This window comes from Leucoraja erinacea, chromosome 10 (assembly GCF_028641065.1).
Source record: "Leucoraja erinacea ecotype New England chromosome 10, Leri_hhj_1, whole genome shotgun sequence".
Lineage (NCBI taxonomy): Eukaryota > Metazoa > Chordata > Chondrichthyes > Rajiformes > Rajidae > Leucoraja > Leucoraja erinaceus.
The window spans coordinates 28,378,919-28,397,673 of NC_073386.1; the positions used below are offsets into that span (position 1 = coordinate 28,378,919).

Genomic DNA, 18,755 nt, shown 5'->3' on the forward strand with positions numbered 1-18,755 from the left:
CCGCTGAGTTTCTCCAGCTTTTTTGTGTACCAGAGAAATAAGTTGTTCTTTTTTTCCTTAGTTTTTTTTTCCATCAACATATTTAATTATTAGAATTACTCCAGGTGTATTTCCATTTTGGAAGTAATTTATGAAGGTCAATTACAAGTTTATCATTTTTGTTCATTATTGGGAGTCATTAAATATTTCGCAGTGCCAAGGGACATTGTTTAAGGCTTTCCATTTGTCAGCAATTGCACCACTCAAAATATTTGCCATTCTGGATTTGGATGGCATAGATTTGGAAGAGAGGGGACTCTGATCAGTGTGTATGGGCAGTGGGCTAGTGACAATAAAGTCCAGGCATCTATTCACTCCCGGCATCTATTCAGGTAATAATATTAGGTGGCTATCAGCTCTCTGTGATGTTTTCTATTTTTGAGGTAGGACATCAAAGGAAATAATGCAATAATGTGAAAATTAGATGTTATTTAGCCCAATATAAAAATAACTAACCCATCCTTTCTTGAATAACTAACCCATCCTTTCTTGAAGAAGGATCTTGGCCTAAAACTTCACCTATCCATTTCCCTTCATCGATTTCCTCCAACAATTTGTGTTTTGCTCATTAACAATATAAATTCTGACACACCTTCTGGGAGAGTGGCTGCGTTTCAAGCATCATCAGGATACCAGGTGTTGAACCCAAATTTGTGAGGCATTTTCTCCATTTAACAACTCCTATCATCGCCCAGTATAAGCTGATTAGTGTTAAAAATTCCCTCTTGTGAACATGGCATGACGGAATAAAGTGAAAAGACTTGAATGTGGTGTCAACAATCAATTTAATTTGGCCCGACATAGATTAATTTTTGCAGACACAAATATTCATTGAATACTCATGTTCTCTTAAATTATTTTCATTATAAATTCAGTTTTATTTATTCTCCCCGAAACTAATTGATTCAAATCAATTTAAACGCTAATATTTCATTCTCTCTTCCAAGTATGAAGCCACATCTGCCTACATTTGACTCTGTAAAGTAAATGCACACCACTAATAGCTGACTACAAAAATTACTACTAATATGTTAAAGATAAATATATTTGCAATAATTTCCTGACATCTTAATTGTGTTCATTTATCGAACTCACTTTGTCCAACCCACAGAGATCGCAAGAGAAATATAAAACGTGTGACCTGTATTCAGTTTTCAAAGGTGGAACAAAGCCTTTAGGACCTTATTCACTTCCTCTATTAAATTGTCATCATCTGTTCTCAGCTGTTTAGGTTAACATGGCATCTTTTTCCTGCTATTATGGATAAAAGTAAAAGATAATGTTGCATGACGGAGCCCACCCAATGACATTATTCTAATTTCAGTAATGAATCAGAGTCCACCATAGTGTGGACTTTAAATAGAAAGTGATTCATGGATTCATTTACCAAATACATTATGGATCACTTACTGATAACTCATAAATTATAGTATTAATGCTGTGAAAAAATAAGAGAAATAAACAAGTGACTGGCTTTATGTTAGATCAGTAGCAAGGGATGAAATGCTGCATTTACCTTTAGTCTCTAGATTTAAGAGTAAAAAAGCCATAGTGGTTAATTTCTATCTTCATCTGAATATTAGTGGATGATAGCAGATTAGGCACAATAGTATTAGCTTGTGGGGTAAATCAGATTAATGACGATTGTTATTTATGATCAGCACAACAACTTTCCACCAGCGCTTTAATATTGCAAAGCATCTCAGGGCTCCTCACAAAACCAAACAAAATCAGAGACTTGAAGGAGGGTTCCAATTCTTAATATTGTCTGTCCATTTCCCTCCACAGATGTTGTCTGACTATCTGAGTTCCTCAAGCAATTTGTTTAATGCTAAACATAATCAACACCAAAATGCATCATCATTTGATGCTTTTTGAGGTGAGATACCCTACCTTTGTGGAAAACATGACATGCTCTTTACATAGCAGAAGTGTTTGAAGATAAATTGCTCATTTTCAAGAATATTTTTCAGTGATCTCATTTTATTTTAAAACATAATGCAGTTTATTGCTTCAGGTCAAACACCATACATATAATTAAGTTTTATTTAAAAGTCCACTTTCAGAGAGAATGAAGAAACACTTGAGCAAAGTCTGGAACTATCAAATAGTGATCATGAGATATTTTTATGAATATCCATGGAATACAATATTAGACAAGTAGGTAGAGGGCAGCATGAGTCAGTAACACCAATGTAAAACATGAACATTACTGACTGTTATCACTGAGCCTGAGAGGTGCCAATAGTGGACCTGACTTTATATTACAAACATGAAATTAATATTTCAATTGTCCTACAACTTTCCATATTTAAAATTTATTGAACATTAAACAGGATTGTGAATTAAACATTAATAAATATAGTTCTAATTGAACTCTCTATGCACAGTTGACTCAGTCTTTCTTGACCTACAGTGATTTGGTTATCTGTGAAAATATATTATTCTGTTTTCATACAGAAACATTTAAACATCAAGCTTAATGTAAATGTAAGTGACGCCAAAATTCAGAACTTAACTTCAGAGTGTTATCAAATAAGGCTGGAAACATTTTGTAAATCTACTGTATCTGATCTTAATGTAACTACAGCAATGAAACAGGCAATGGTAGAACCAGAGGTAGACAAAAAATGCTGGAGAAACTCAAGGTAGCTTTTTTGTCTCGCCCACTGAGTTTCTCCAGCATTTTTTGTCTACCTTTGATTTTACCAGCATCTGAAGTTCTTTCTTAAACTATGGTAGAACCATGATTGGAGATGGGTCCCAATCCAAAACCCTGTCTGTCCATTCTCTCCATAGATGCTGCCTGAGTTCCTCTAGCATTTTGTGTTTTACTGAAACAGGTCACTTGTCCCAGAGTGTTAATGCTGGTGACCATATCAAGTGCTTCGTCATCTTTAATTAGTTATTATTATATTCCCCCTTCATGTTAAGGTTCTTCTTAAATCGCAATGGTATCTGATTTGGGTAGCAGCAGGTTCCACATTCTGACATAAATCAATGCTAAAACATCTATAACTTTTGTTTGATGGATCCATCATTATTCTGCTTTTAAATGCCTTTATTATGTAAAATGGCGGCGACTCGCGGCAGTGGCCCCTGCAGCCCGTCTGTCTTTTTTTAATTTTGTCCCGTTGAGTGTATAGTTTGTTGTGGTTTATATATTGTTTTTAGCTGTTTATATGTGGGGGGCGGGGGAAACTTTTAAATCTCTTCCCTATACGGAGGACCCGACCTTTCCCTGACGGGTCCCCGGTACAGGGAAGAGATTTAAAATTTCCCCCACCTCCTCCCCCCACCCCCCACATATACACAGCTAAAAACAATATATAAACCACAACAACCTATACCCCCCAACCGGGACAAAAATAAAAAACCTGCTGGAGCCAGTCGCGGAGCCCACGGACCTACCACCGTGGAGCTGGCCGGCTTCGGAGCATGGAGAGCTGTGGTGGCACGCGGCTGCGACCCAACTCTGGAGCTTCGGAGGCTCCAGCCGCAGGTCCGGTGGACGGAGACATCAGGAGCTCGCGGGTCCCTGGTGGGAAACCGCTTTTCGGAGTGCCCGCAACGGCAACTTCTCCCGCCCGAATTGTGGGTTTGAAAACGACCCGGAGTGGGGCTTTACATCGCCTGCCGCAGCTTTAACCGCCGCGGGACTTGCCATCGCCCGCCGGGGGCTCCAACATCAAGACCCGGAGCAGGGCCTTACATCGCCCGGCGCAGCCTTGACGGCCGCGGGACTTGCCATCGCCCGCCGGGGGCTTTAACATCGGGAGAAGAATGGAGAGAAGGGGAGAGACAAGACTTTGCCTTCCATCACAGTGGGGAGAAGATTCACTGTGATGGATGTTTGTGTGAATTGTGTTAATTGTGTGTCTTGTTAATTGTTTCTTCTTGTTGTATGACTGCAGAAACCAAATTTTGTTTGAACTTCAATTGAGGGTCAAATGACAATAAACGGTATTGTATTGTATTGTATTGTAGAATCACCACATATGAAAACAATTTCTCCATATCCACTCGATTCAATGCTTTCAAAACTTTAAATTTCTCTAGTCTCCAAACTTACCAGGAAAAGGGGTCCAGGCCATTTCATCTTGCTTGATTATTGCATCTTCTCAATTCTGGTCCCACCTTAGGAAATTTCTTGAACAATTTTTGTAGTATAGAAAGGAAATTGCACATGTAATTCACAGTTTGGTATAATCACAGTGCGGTATAATCACGTTCTGTATAGGTTTACAATTATACCCATGTTTTGTCTTCTGTATCTTTAAATGAATGCCTGTAATTTGTACGCATTAGTTCTGGAAGTATCAACTGGTACTACTACTTTAACAGCCAGCTACCGCAGGGTTCTAATTTGCACATCTCAGCATGCTCTACTTGTTTTGGCCTGCTTCAGAATTCTATGGGTGACAGGGCTAGACCTTTATTTCATTTCCTTTGAAAACAACGATTAGATGCATGCTCATTAATCTGTTCCACATACAATTTTCCAAATCATCCTAATTAAGCCATGATGTCAAAAAACCCCACTCAGGAAAGCATATGCAAAGCCACTTGTAAAGGGGTTACAAGCATGAACCACTTGTCGCTGTCTCAACTTCCCTGGCCAGTCCCACACCAACCTATCTGTCCACAGCCTCCCCTAATGTCAGGGAAGGCCAAATGCAAACTAGCATCTCATACTCTGCCTGGATAGTCTATAACCCAGTGACATGAACCAAATTCTCCAGTTTCAATTAACCCGCAGTTTCTTTGTTTCTTTCTCCTTTCTCCCCATCCACTCAGGCCCTCTCGTACAGTCCCTACATTCCCATTCACTGTAGTCTTGGTTTCCTGTTCTTCTCCTGGTTTCAGCTGTCTATTATTGATACACTCTACCCATTCGGTCCACTCCTCCGTTCCCCTCTCAACACTGTTTCTCTTTTGCCTTGCGTCCTCCCTTATCTGGTTCCACTAACCACCCTCATTTCTGAGCAGATTCTGTAATCCACAATTCCTAGTGATTTAGTTTAGTTTAGTTTAATTTAGTTTAGATTAGAGATACAATGCGGAAACAGGCCTTTCGGCGACCAGCACCAACAAGCGATCCCCGCACACTAGCACTATCCTATAGACTAGGGACACTATTCCATTGCCTCTATAGATGCTGCTTGACCCGCAGTTTTTTTTTACTGCATATCCCAGTATCTGCAGTCTCTATCAATCCTTTCCCTGATGATACCTTTGGGGAACGTTTAGATTCCAGTCCAGTTTTTACCAAAGCCAATTAACCTACAAACCTGTATGCCTTTGGAAAGTAGAAGGAAACAGGAGCACTCGGGGAAAACTCACACGGTCATGTGGAGAATGTACAAACTCCGTACAGACTATTATCTTTTTCCCATTCTTAGGCTTAATTTGGATTGTGTTTCAAAGCTAAATATTTAATGCCATACTGTAAAAGATCTAAGGAAATAATGGCCCAGAATTAGCAGGTGAATTCAGCAGTTACCCAAAGACTAGTTTCATTTCATGGATAGGTTCAGGATTCCTTGTATGCCAGTATAAATGACACTTTTTGGCCAATATTGTCCAACAGTGCTCTAATGGTGACTTTCTTTGGAATCCATTAACAGAACAGAAAATACTGGCACTTGCATTGGAGAATACATTCAGTCATAGAGTAATGCAACAGAGAATAGGTCCATTGGCTCAATTTGTCCATGCTGATCTGGATGCCCTTCTAAGCGAGGTCTATTTGCCTGTCTATGACCCATGTCCCTTCAACCTTTCCTATCCATGTACTTATCCAAATACTTTTAAATGTTATTGGTCCTGCCTCAACTTTTTCTTGCAGCTTGTCCCATATATGCACTACACCTTGTGTAAAGACGTTGTCCCTCAGGTTCCTTTTAAATCTTTTCCTTCTCACCTTAAACCCATGCCCTTGAAGTTTTGATTTCCCTTTCCCTGGGATAAACCTGTGTGCATTCACCTTATTCAAGTTGCTCATGATTTTAGCAACCTCTCAACCTATGCTCCACAGAATAAAGTCTTAAAGGCCATTCTCACGTTACGAGCTGACGCAAGAGGTAACCCGAGTGAAGAGGTCGTGGTTGATCACGATATAACAAGTGAAAGATCAAGAGGTTAACCGAGTTCCCATGGGTAGACGGCAGTTTCCCGTTTACTTGTCATTTCTGCGATGTTCCCAGTTCGTCTCCCGAGTTACTCTTGAGCCAATCCTGATTGAAGTTTTGTTTTAATAAGCAGCAGTGTTATGTTTTAATAAGCAACATTGTTAAAGAAGACCTCTCCATCCTGTGGCTTTGTTTTAAAGATATAATTCAGAGCGGCCGCATCTATTGATGTGACCTACAAAGGGAAAATGCGCACCATCCAGTGCCAGAGCAGTTATACTTATGATTTGTTTGAAACACACAGGTTTGATATGTTTTAATTGAATTTACTGCCATTTCTACACACTGCGGGGAGACGGGAGATTAAATCTTTGAATGTGGACGGATGTGCACATCAGATTGTTGTGAGACGGAGCTCAAGGTTCGCCTCCTGAGTTGCTTTGGTGCCCAGGCGTGAGTTGAGATGGAGAGAGGTTGGGGGGGGGGCGGGGGGGGGGGGGGGGGCGTCATTAATCTGTCTGGGGTGACATGGCTCTTGGGCTAGGCTGGGATCATTCTCTGCGGGGTGATCTTTGTGCAGGAGACAAGTGTAGGAGAGGTGTACTGACTGTGTGGGCAGAACTTTGGAAGTGATTGCCCACCAGTCTCAATAGCCGCTGTGTCTCCCTGTCCCTGGGATAGCAGGGGGCGATCATACAGCACAATACCCCCCTCCCCCTCTCCAGAGGAATCCGCTCCCCGATGGGCCGCTACGGTGACAAGTGGCAGTTCGCCCACAGCCCGAGCTGCGCCCCCTCATCCGCCACCCCAAGAACAAGACGTACCATGCACACCATCAGCTTCTGCCCCTAGAGCGTGTTCCTCTGGAGTTGGAGCAGGGCTGGGCTGGAGTTGCTGCTGGCTGTGGGTCTCTGGGATCTCCTTGCTTGCAGTGGGCCTGGGGGTTGGTGCCCCGTTGGTCCTGACGTCTCCGGCCACCCCCCTGGACAGGAGCTGAGACTGGGAACTGTACCGCCCTTGCCCCCTCCCTCTGCAACCAACCACACTCTCCTGCTCACCTGCAAGGGCGGTACAGTTCCCAGTCTCAGCTCCTGTACAGGGGAGTGGCCGGAGGCATCAGGACCAACAGGAACCCGCTCCCCGATGGGCTGCTACGGCGACAAGTGGCAGTTCGCCCACAGCCCGAGCTGCGCCCCCTCATCCGCAACCCGGGTACCTCTGGATTGGAGCGGGGCTGGGCTGGAGTTGCTGTTGGCTGTGGGTCTCTGGGTTCTCCGTGCTTGCAGTGGGCCTGGTGGGCCTGGGGGTCAATGTCCCATTGGTCCTGACATCTCCGGTGACTGGCACGGACCTGCTGGCATTGCCGACGTGAAGACAGTGCAAAGGCCCCGCGCCGGTGCAATGGGCGGGGAGCTGGAGAGGGGAGGGAAGGGGTCACACACATGGCCGGGAAGCAGAGGGATGTAGGTGGGGGTGGTGACAGATGGGGCCAACAATGAGTGGAGAAAGACAGAAACACCGACGTGCAAAGGAGACCTACAACAGTGCATGATCTCTCTCGCGTGGCAGGTGACTGTCGCTGGGAAACTGAAGGGAGCGACAATCTGCTGCTGCCTGCCTGCTGAGTTAAAGAGTTCCCACGGTAGACTCACGATACACTAAGGTAAACGCACGGGCCACTACGTTCTTAAATCGAGTTAAAATATTTCAATTATTAACCACAAGAGTAAAATTGACTCGTGGAAAATTTCAAACATGTTTGATTTTTTGCAAGAGTAGACAAGTTACACGAGAACCTGCCGTTAGCGCCACGATGCACTACGTTGCGTCCACGAATGCCATACGTTAATCGTACGTTATTACCACGAGGTTTAACTCGGGTTACCTCTTGTGTCAGCTCGTAACGTGAGAATGGCCTATTAGGTATACCTGTTACTGAGGGGATGGCCTCAGAGAAACCCAGCACTATATTCCCACTCCCACTCCCATTAACGTCCCTGGTCATCACTTTCCTGGTCACCAGCGCTGCTTGCACTGTAGGTGTGATCCCCTCACTACTGTCTAAGATGCTCTCAGCAGCTTGAATGACACTGAGTGCATCCAACTCTAGCTTCAGTTCCTTGACATGGTCTGTCAACATGGGCACACTTCCCATGAGTGTAGGCACCAGGGAGACTGAATTTTATCATGATCTCCAAGTCCTGCAGGAGAAGCATACTACTGTCCTAACTGCCATTCTGACCAATGTTTGAAACGTGAACTGGAAAACCTTTACCAGTTCTTCCCTATATTTCTGCTCAACCTCCTCACAAAAAGCCTCACAAGCCTAAGCCTCAGCATTTATTCCTCAAACACGGCCACTTCCAAAAAGGCCATTCTTCTACACCTTTTATTGACTGCTGTGCCTCACAATTAGCAATCAGAAATGCTTCCTCTGCTCCTAGAAAATTGGCATTCCCCACTGCTTCTCTACTCTACATCCTGGGTGGAAAATTACTCTAACTACTATATGCAATTTCAACATCGTGTTGTAAGACATTCTTGCCATAGAGGGAGTACAGAGAAGGTTCACCAGACTGATTCCTGGGATGGCAGGACTTTCATATGAAGAAAGACTGGATAGACTCGGCTTGTAGTCGCTAGAATTTAGAAGATTGAGGGGAGATCTTATAGAAACTTACAAAATTCTTAAGGGGTTGGACAGGCTAAATGCAGGAAGATTATTCCCGATGTTGGGTAAGTCCAGAACAAGGGGTCACAGTTTAAGGATAAGAAAGAAGTCTTTTAAGGCCGAGATGAGAAAATCATTTTTTACACAGAGAGTGGTGAACCTCTGGAATTCTCTACCACAGAAGGTAGTTGAGGCCAGTTCATTGGCTATATTTAAGTTAGGTGTGGCCCTTGTGGCTAAAGGGATCAGGGAGTATGGAGAGGGCAGGTATGGGATACGGAGTTGGATGATCATATTGAATGGCAGTGCAGGCTCGAAGGGCCGAATGGCCTACACCTGCACCTATTTTCTGTTTCTATGTAAGCATCTCCACTCACCTGAATGGGAAGTATTGTCGAAGAGGGATGAAAGTAAGTAACAGATAATTCAGTTTAGTTTTGTTTAGAGATACAGAATGTTAACAGGCCCTTCTTCAGCCCACCAAGTCCATGCAGACCACATGCTCATGCTATTTTATGTTATCTCACTTTCTTATCCACTGCAGGACAATTTTACAGAGGCCAATTCACATGCACAACCCACGCGTCTTTACGATGTGGAAGCAAAGCAGAGAACCCGGAGGATACCCATGCAGAATGTGCTAACTTCACACAGAGAACATTTGTGGTGAGGATGGAACCTGGGTCACTGGCGTTGAGAAGCAGCAGCTCCACCAGCTGCACTACTGTGCTGCTCCAAAAGTATTTATTTCTAAATTAACTCTGCTGAGTTAAGATAAATGTTTATTCTTCTTAGTGTTCTTAGGATCTTTAAGTATTTTAGATATGGTTCAAATTTTCACAAGCATTTTTAAATAACATTTTGTGAACCACTGATCATGGGAGGGATATTTATCTCAAATGTATGGATGCATTTTGGCCAGAGTACTGGGAACAAAGTCACACTCTTCTTTGAGTAGTGCAATGGAATATTTTGTTCACCTGAGTCAGCATATGAGCTTTTGATTTAATGTTGGATTTGAAAGTTATTCCCTAAATCACCTAAGATCTGTACTGGAGCCCCCGCTAAGATTTTGAACACAAGTCTCTAGTAATGAACGTGACCTCATAGTTTTCTAGCTCTGCATTATGAATGCCACCAACTGACCAAGGGCTTGCACTTAAGAAGATTTATCTGATACAGGAAGAGAAGTGGCAGACAGTTCCAGAGGCAATACTGGTGGAAAGTTCGTTAGCCCACCAAAATTCATCCAGAAAGATGTGTAGACCTGGTGCAGTTTCTGAGACTTTCCCTGGAGCTCAGTTATGTTTCCAGCTGTGGCAGCTGAGAACCTCCAAAGCTTCATCACTGAATGGCAATCATTGGCTGCGCTCCAAAGACAATGAAAAAAGGACGCGAATATATTGTTCCTTCCATTTCTTCAGGACATTGCAAAATGCAAATAGTTCGGAAAATGTTAGAGAAACCAACCACAATTCTCAACTTTGACAGCAAAAGCTCATGGGAACCAAATGTACTTTTGCCAGATTAATTCATTTGGTCCATTCTCCTTTCACTTTAAAGCATGTTAAAGAGCCACATTGCCCGGGCTGCTCAAGTTTTACAGTTTTGCAGTCCTCCTCCACAGAAGGACATCAGATTTAATTAAATCAGTGGAATCCCCAGTGTGTTCTTAATTGTAGCCAAGTATTGTGTTCAGTTCTGGGCACCATGTTATAGGAAAGATGTTGTCAAGCTGGAAAGGGTAGAGAAGATTTACTAGAATGTTGCCAGGACTAGAGGGTCTGAGCTATAGGGAAAGGTTGAGTAGGCTGGAACTCTATTTCTTGGATATGAGGGGTAACATTTTTACACAAAGGGTGATGGATGTATGGAACAAGTTGCCAGAGGAGGTAGTCGAGGCAGGGACTATCCCAACATTTAAGAAACAGTTAGACAGTTACATGGATCAGACAAGTTTGGAGGGATATAGACGAAACGCGGGCAGGTGGGACTAGTGGAGCTGGGACATGTTGGCCGTAGTGGAAAAGTTGGGCTGAAGGGCCCGTTTCCATGCTGTATTGCCCTGTGACTATGACTAAGTAATGCACAAGTCCTAACTAAGAATCAGTCAACTTAATGAAATACAACGATATCTATTCTCAAACATGTGGACTGTTTTCAATGATAAGGGCAGCTTCTTCATGGTGATTCAACTATACTGTGGACTGCCTGGATAATTCTATATCTTATTCCTGTATCCCAGCTCCAGACCAAGATCAAGAGCAAAAGCAAAAGGCTTGGTAGCTGTTGGAAGGCACTATCCATGGCTATAGAAAAATGATAGATTTATGGACATTGTTAACTGGTCATTTGCATTAAAATGATTTTGTCATGAAGCATTGAAACAAAATTGAGAGCTCTTTGAAGATGGCAGAATGAGGAAAAGAAAATGTAACACGGTCTTGTACAAAACTAGGTGTCTAAAATTCTCTCATAGGTACATGGCACAATATAATTTCTTCAACGTGGGTTTGGGAACTTCTCGAAGTCCATAATTTTTGTTTTGAAATAGGAGGGTGACACGGTGACACAGCGGAAGAGTTGCTGCCTTACAGCGCTTGCAGTGCCAGGTAACCGGGTTTGATCCTGACTACGGGAGCTGTCTGTACGGAGTTTGTATGTTCTCCCCGTAACCTGCGTGGGTTTTCTCCGAAGTCTTTGGTTTTCTCCTACACTCCAAAGACGTACAGGTCAGTTATGTAGGTAAATTGGCTTGGTAAATGTAAATATATTCCCTAGTATGTGTAGGATACTGTTAATATGCGGGGATCGCTGGTCACCGCAGACCCAGTGGGCTAAAGGGCCTGTTCCCTGCGCAGTATCTCTAAACTAAACTAAGTGTTTCAGGTGCTAATTCAATGAAGCATATGAATATGCACAGAGGCATCCAATGGCATCTAACACAGGTCTGAGTGCTGCATCAGTGGTACATGGCATGCTCGCCTTTATTGGTCAGAGCATGTAGTATAAGAGTCAGGCAGTCATGATGCATCTCTATAAGACTTTGCTAAGGCCACATTTGGAGAATTATGAGCAGTTCTGATGGGCCCATTACGGGAAGGATGTGGAAACTTTGGACAGGGTGCAGAAGAGGCTGAACCGAATACTGCCTGGATTAGTGGGTATTAGCCACAAGGAGTGTTTAGACAAACAGATTGTTTTCTCTTGAACACCAGAGGTTGAGGAGGAGACTTGATAGGTCTACAAAAATATAAGGTGCATAGATAGGGTAGACTCTCAGAACCTTTTTCCCAGGGTGTAAATGTAAAAGGCTAGCGAGGAAAGTTTTACAGTAAGGAGCTGTAAAGTTTACAAGAGATGTGTAAGATCCATTTTTATACAGTGGCTGGCAGAACACCTGCTGAGGGTGGTGATGGAGGAAGATACAATAGTAGTTTAGGAGGCTTTCAACTAGACACATGGATATGCAGGGAATGGAGGGATATGGGACATGTGCAAGCAGTTAAGATCAGTTTATCTTGGCATCACATCACCATCGGCACAGATATTATGGGCTGATGGGCCTGTTCCTGTGTCACCATGTTCTCTGTTCTATCTTACCCCAATTTTCCTTGCAGTGTGGACAATATGAGCCACCAATGTAGATTTTCACATGAAAACAACACCCAAGCAAGTGAAAAAGATCAGCCTCAGCAGGTTCCAGGGCATGGAATTTGGTGATATATGATGGTGGCCTTTAGGTAGGTCCACATTAAGACAAGAATGTCCTCTTCACTGCAGCTCTCTCTTGGGATGTATTCCAGTTGTAATTTCAGCCACCTTGCAGAAGGTCAGAGCAGCTGATAATAGTATCCACTCATGTTCTCAACATTCCCTCCCCTTCGCTTTGTCTCCTCCATGCCATGGGCTTCCATCAATTCTCCACAAACGTGATCTCTCTGCACGTTCTTTGAAGTGGTGGGGGGGCTTTTGAACATATTAACTTATGAGGACATAAATAAAACAATAGCCTCAAATTTTCTCCCACGACAAGCTACCATATCAGCCATACCATATCATTGCAAGGCTGACCTGGTTCAAGGCAACTCATAAAACTGCAAAATAAAGTGTGGTAAACTACATCTCAACCTATAGCTGGCTGTTATACATGTCCAGAACTTTCAATGTCATTCAATATATCTGTCATATAGAAATATATGTAAAAACCATAAAAAAAATAAATCTAACAACTAAACTAAAATAGAATATGTTTTCAAACCATAAGCTACAGTTAAATCCTGGAGAATTGCCATTCCTCAGCAGCACTTGAATCCAATGTCAGTGCATTGTCAGAAAAAATGTTTACGAAAGAACTGCAGATGCTGGAAGGTTGACAAAAAATGCTGGAGAAACTGAACGGGTGAGGCAGTATCTATGAAGAGAAGGAATAGGCGACGTTTCGGATCTCTTGCCAGCACAACAATCCATGCCCGTGACAGTTCCTCTGTCTGTTCCATCTTCGCCTGCGCCACAGTCTCCTGCTTCGACCTCAGAGGCGTTGGTCCACTCCCCCACGGTGGTGAAATCACCAACTTTGTCCCCGGAGAAGAGGAATGGAGATGGCATCTATTGTACACGTGCCGGTCGTGTTAGCAAGCTGGTCGTGAAGTATCTGGACTATGTTTGACTTTACATATGTCTGTCCTCGGTTGTGATATTTGCTTTGCTTAGTTATGGGTGTACAGTGCTATTGATTCTTTAAGAGGGTGGATGTAGGTTGGTGGCTCATGCTATGTCATGCTTTTGTAGTTACGCCCACTAGCTTATTAGCGTCATGGTCTACTGCACTCTGCAGTCTAAAGTGATCTCTCAAGTGAGACTTGTAGTTGTTTATTCTAAATAAACAGTGTATAACCTGACATGATGTGAGGTTTTTATTATTACAAGTACTCTAAATCAACAGACCCTTCTTCAGGTCTGAAGAAGGGTCTCGATCTAAAACAGCGCCATTAGTTCTCTCTCTAGATGCTGCCTCACCCGCTGACTTTCTCCAGCATTTTTTTGTCTACCGTCAGGAAAAATGTGATTACCAAGTTTGGAATGTTTGGGTTAATTTGGGAATCTTGACAATTGCAATGGAAAAAGCTACGTTCTTCACTTTTAGACAATAAACAATAGGTGCAAGAGTAGGCCATTCGGCCCTTTGAGCCTGCACTGCCATTTATTGTGATCAGAGCTGATCATCAGCAATCAGTACCCCGTTCATTTCTCCCCATATCCCTTGACTCCACTATCTTTCAGAATTCTATCTAACTCTCTCTTGAAAGCATCCGGAGAATTTGCCTCCACTGTCTTCTGAAGCGGTGAATTCCACAGATTCACAACTCTCTGGGTAAAAATGTTTTTCCTCATCTCTGTTCTAAATCACCTACCCCTTATTCTTAAACTGTAACCCCTGGTTCTGGACTTCCACCAATATCGGGAACATGTTTCCTGCCTCTTGCGTGTCCAATCCCTTAATAATTTTACATTTTCCAATAAGATCCCCTCTCATCCTTCTAAATTCCAGTGTACACAAGCCCAGTCGCTCCATTCTATCAACATATGGATTTCCCTATGAATCCACATGATATGTGTCCTACTGCAGGAAAATATATGTCTGATTTTGGGCAACACATTCCAAGAGTGGGAGATGGCAAAGTAAGGATTTACAAGTGTGGTCCTTGGATAAGAGAACACAGTTACTTGGCATAGACTGGAGAAGATGGGATTGATCACCTTTAAGCAAAGAAGACTTGATTGATTCTTCTAAATCATAAACTGTTCTAATGGTCAAAACAATTGACCAAAGAACAGAATGCAGAATGAGGATAAAGGTTTTCACCACAAGTGCGTGGATTTCTATTTCCTATTGGTTGGTGGGTACAAATTCAAAGTAACTTCATAAGGGAATTAATAATTATAATTAGAAATGTATATGCAATTCCATTGGTGAACAAAAGAGATGACACTAATTTGATAAATCATTGAAGTGTCTGGTTCAGGCATTGATGAGTCAAATGGCCTCCTTTTGTTTTGTATTAATAAATATTATGTTTTCCTGCCAGTGCTCAGGAAAAGTCAGACCTCATTGTGCAAATACATTAGCGATTGAAATACTGCAATAATTTCAATCCAGTACAATAAACTGATTATATTCAGTTTCACAAAAAATAGACCAGTTCTTCCCACAATGTACAAATCCCCAAAACAATGGTTTCTACTGTACACCATTTGCAGACTTGTACTGCTTGAGACATCTTCCTGAGAGATCGCTGCTTTATGGCACAGCTTCATTGTTTGCTGTAACTTAGTTCATATTCACAGCCAAACACACATTTATTCAAGTAAAATTATAGCCAGCGGTGAAGTTCATGGGAAGGGGTGAAAAGAAGTGAAAAAAGCATGCTGTCATTATGTTACCACATGGATGTTATCATGCATCTGTGCAGTATAACAAAAATCCCTCCCACAGTTTATCATACCACACATGTGGTAGAAATCAAAGTATCAGATCTTCTGGAAGGCAAAGGATGTCCGTTTAAAAAAAGTGCCCAAGGCTGCATACGCTCACCCACATGGAGGATAACATTTGTTGGAGTTTCAAAGCTTTGGAGGCAAATATAACTGATCACAAGATGTTTCTATAAACTTTGAAGTTCATCAGTAACAAAAAGAATATGATCACAATACAGGATGTTTCACTAATCACAGCTAAGTCTATAACGTTCCGCACTTATTAAAAGCAGATCCTTTTGCAAGACATTACTACAGTAAGTTGAAAAATCATCCATACTCGCAATTAATACAAACATGGTTAAGTGTTCTTTGTTTTATAATTCTGCAGACGTTTGTAATCTTTCACTTGGTACTAAATATCTATAAGGAAAAGCCACCTTCGGTCACTCATGAAAGCAGTTTTACCTCACATATACTTTGAACATATTTATTTCTAAATAACAAACACTTGATGCTTGGAAGACTTTTTTAAACTGAAGAGAGAATCGTGGTGGTTTGGTTAGAATGATTGTTTTTAGCATTATATGTACATTCTTGAATAAATATAAATAATTCTGTTAAAGTAGATAAAGGGAATTCAAATGTCTGGCTGTCAGAGAAACAGAGAAGGAAACAAGTTGATTGATCTGAGGTCAGCAACCACTGAGCTCCCACAAATGTGAAATGTATTTATAAATTGTCTGATTCAGCAAGATGGAAGTGACAACTCTATTGGGTTACAGAGATATTCTGACATTTTGCCCAGGAGACAGCATAACCTCTGGTTATTTAAATGGTTAAATGATTAATGGCCCAGATACCGTCTCTGTTTAGAATGGAACTGGGGTATATAGATCACCTGGCTGATCTCAGCCAAGGTGATAATAAGGGGAGTATATTTGGCTTCATTGCCCTGTGTTAAGCAGGGGAGAAATCATTCCATGCTCCCATGTGTATTTGCTATTCCATCAGCTCTGTTGGAAATGATCCAACATTGAGTTGTAGGTAAGGAGCCGAGAATGCTTGATATGATGGCCTCCACTGAAAATAGCATACTCGATTGTTGATAAACACAAAAAGCTGCAGTAATTTCGCGGGTCAGACAGCATCTCTGGAGAAAAGGAATAGGTAACGTTTCAGGTTGTCACCTTTCTATACCCGAAACGTCACCTATTCCTTTTCTCCAGAGATGCTGTCAGACCCACTGAGCTAATCTCGCTTTTTGTGTCTATCTCCAGTTTAAACCAGCATCTGTAGTTCCTTCATGTGTGAACATGCTAAGTTATGTATGTAGGGCTGCTATCATTTGTGAATCCACGGTGAGACAGAATTGTCAGCTGGGAAGGGAAGGGAATAATTCAGACCTGAAACCTGACATTCCAGGGCCTACTGTAGATAAGGCTAAGATCATATTCAACTGATTAATGGGATTATAAATTGCTCTATCCAACTGCAACACGGCAAGAGAAATAGAATTTGTAAACAGTCGCTTTATGTTGCACATAATTCATATGGCTGAAAATAATTCGAAAGACATGTGATACAACTTATAGTGAACATTTGTCAGTTTAGATGTGGAAAGTTCCTTTAGGAAATAATGAACATCAAAAGAAGAATATCCCATGTACCCATATTTGCCAGGTGTCATGCTATTTGTGAAATCCTTGACACGGTTCATCAGTATATTACATTCAAGTATATTACATTCAAGCACACACGGGCATTATTAGGAACTGCAGCCCCAGGCACATTAATGTAACATGGTTCTGCCAGCCAGAAAATTCCCCACTTCGTACAATACATGTGCAGAACAAACAAGTACGGGTTCAAAACTTGTTTCTCCCAAAACTCTGTGAACATAAGATATAGGAACAGGAGAAGGCCACTCAACCCCTCATAGCTAGATTAGATTAGATTAGGTTAGATTAGATTAGACTTTATTAAATTGTTTATCAGCTATTCCATCAATCTATAATTTCATGGTCTACCTTTTACCTCAGATGTCATCCCATTTATCCCTTTACCTGGAGTTTAGCTTGTTGGCTATGTAACTGGACAGATAATTTGTGGCAAGAATTAAAGAAAGTCAAGAGCTGTCATGTGGCTTACATGGGCGGAGTAAATGAAATCCTGAGTTTGAATGAATTTCTGAAATGAATTTCAGTCCTGAAAATAAAAAAACTAGTATCAGACAAATTAATGTTACTAAATGCTATAAATTCCCTGGACTTGGTGACCTAAGGCACTAATGTAGGTAGATGTGGATCTTCCAAAATTTCATGGGTTTGGAACAGTTGCCGCAGATTGAAATATCACAGATGTAACCCCACAGTTGAAGAAAGAAAGCAGAGAAAACAAGGAACTATAAAACAATGAACCTGATACTAGTGGTTGGGAAAATGCTGGAATCATTATATATGTATGTAGCATTAAATATAAAGAATGCAATAAGGCAATGTGCATGTTCATCAACTAATTAAAAAAGCATACAGTAAATTGGCCTCTATAGAGGATTTGGAACAAAGGTAGAGGCATCATGAATTTGAGTTTAGTTTATTGTCACACATACCAAGGTACTGTGAAAAGTTTTATAATCTTGCTCCCATCATACAGAAGCCTGGCGATGCTACACATGGAATATTGTGTATGGGGTCCAAGCTCACAGCTCCCTGAAATAGCAATACAAATAGGTAGAGTGGTAAAAAAGGTGTATAGTATGCTTGCTTTTATTGGTCGGGGAATTGAGTATAACAATGAGAAAGTCATATTACAGCTTTATAAAACTTTGGTTAGGCCATATTTCAAGTGTTGTGTCATGTTCTAGTCACCCAATTTCCGGAAGGATTGGAGCATTTGGAGAGAACACGGAAGAGGTTCACCAGGATGTTGCCTGGATTAGAAGGTATTAGCTGTACAGTAAGTGAAGGTTCAACTATCTTGTGTAGAAAGGAATTACAGATGCTGGTTTAAACCGAAGATAGACACAAAAAACTGAATTAACTCAGCCTGTCTGACAGCACCTCTGGAGAAAAGGAATTGGGAAAGAAAGGTAAAAATAGCACCTATTCCTTTTCTCCAGAGATGCTGTCTGACCCGCTGAGTTACTCCAGCTTTTAGTGTTCATTTATCTTGGATTGTTTTTTACAGAGGATCAGAAAAAGGCCAGGTAAAAGTTTATAAAATGATGAGAGGCATAGACAGCCTGGACATGTCAAATACTCGGGACATATCTTTAAGTCAGAGTGGGACTTTTAAGTAGGCACATGAATATGCAGGGAATGGACACATATGGATCACATACAAGCAGAAGAGATTATTTTAATTTGGCATATGTTTGGCACAGATATTGTGGGTCTAATGGCCTGATGCTGTGCTGCACTATACCTGTACTTGGT

The 18,755-nt window shown here is 41.7% G+C and overlaps 1 long non-coding RNA gene across 4 annotated transcripts in view; it reads left to right on the top strand.

Moving 5' to 3' along the window:
* LOC129700959 (uncharacterized) overlaps positions 1-18,755 on the top strand; it is a 50,976-nt gene that overhangs the window by 11,459 nt on the left and 20,762 nt on the right. Inside the window, exons 3-4 of one of the 4 annotated variants that reach the window (XR_008724125.1) lie at positions 9,386-11,573; positions 13,109-13,740. This is a non-coding gene — a long non-coding RNA (uncharacterized LOC129700959). Of the gene's footprint in view, positions 1-9,385; positions 13,080-13,108; positions 13,741-18,755 lie in introns of those variants that run through there. The other 3 variants (XR_008724127.1, XR_008724128.1, XR_008724126.1) reach the window with 3 other exon arrangements.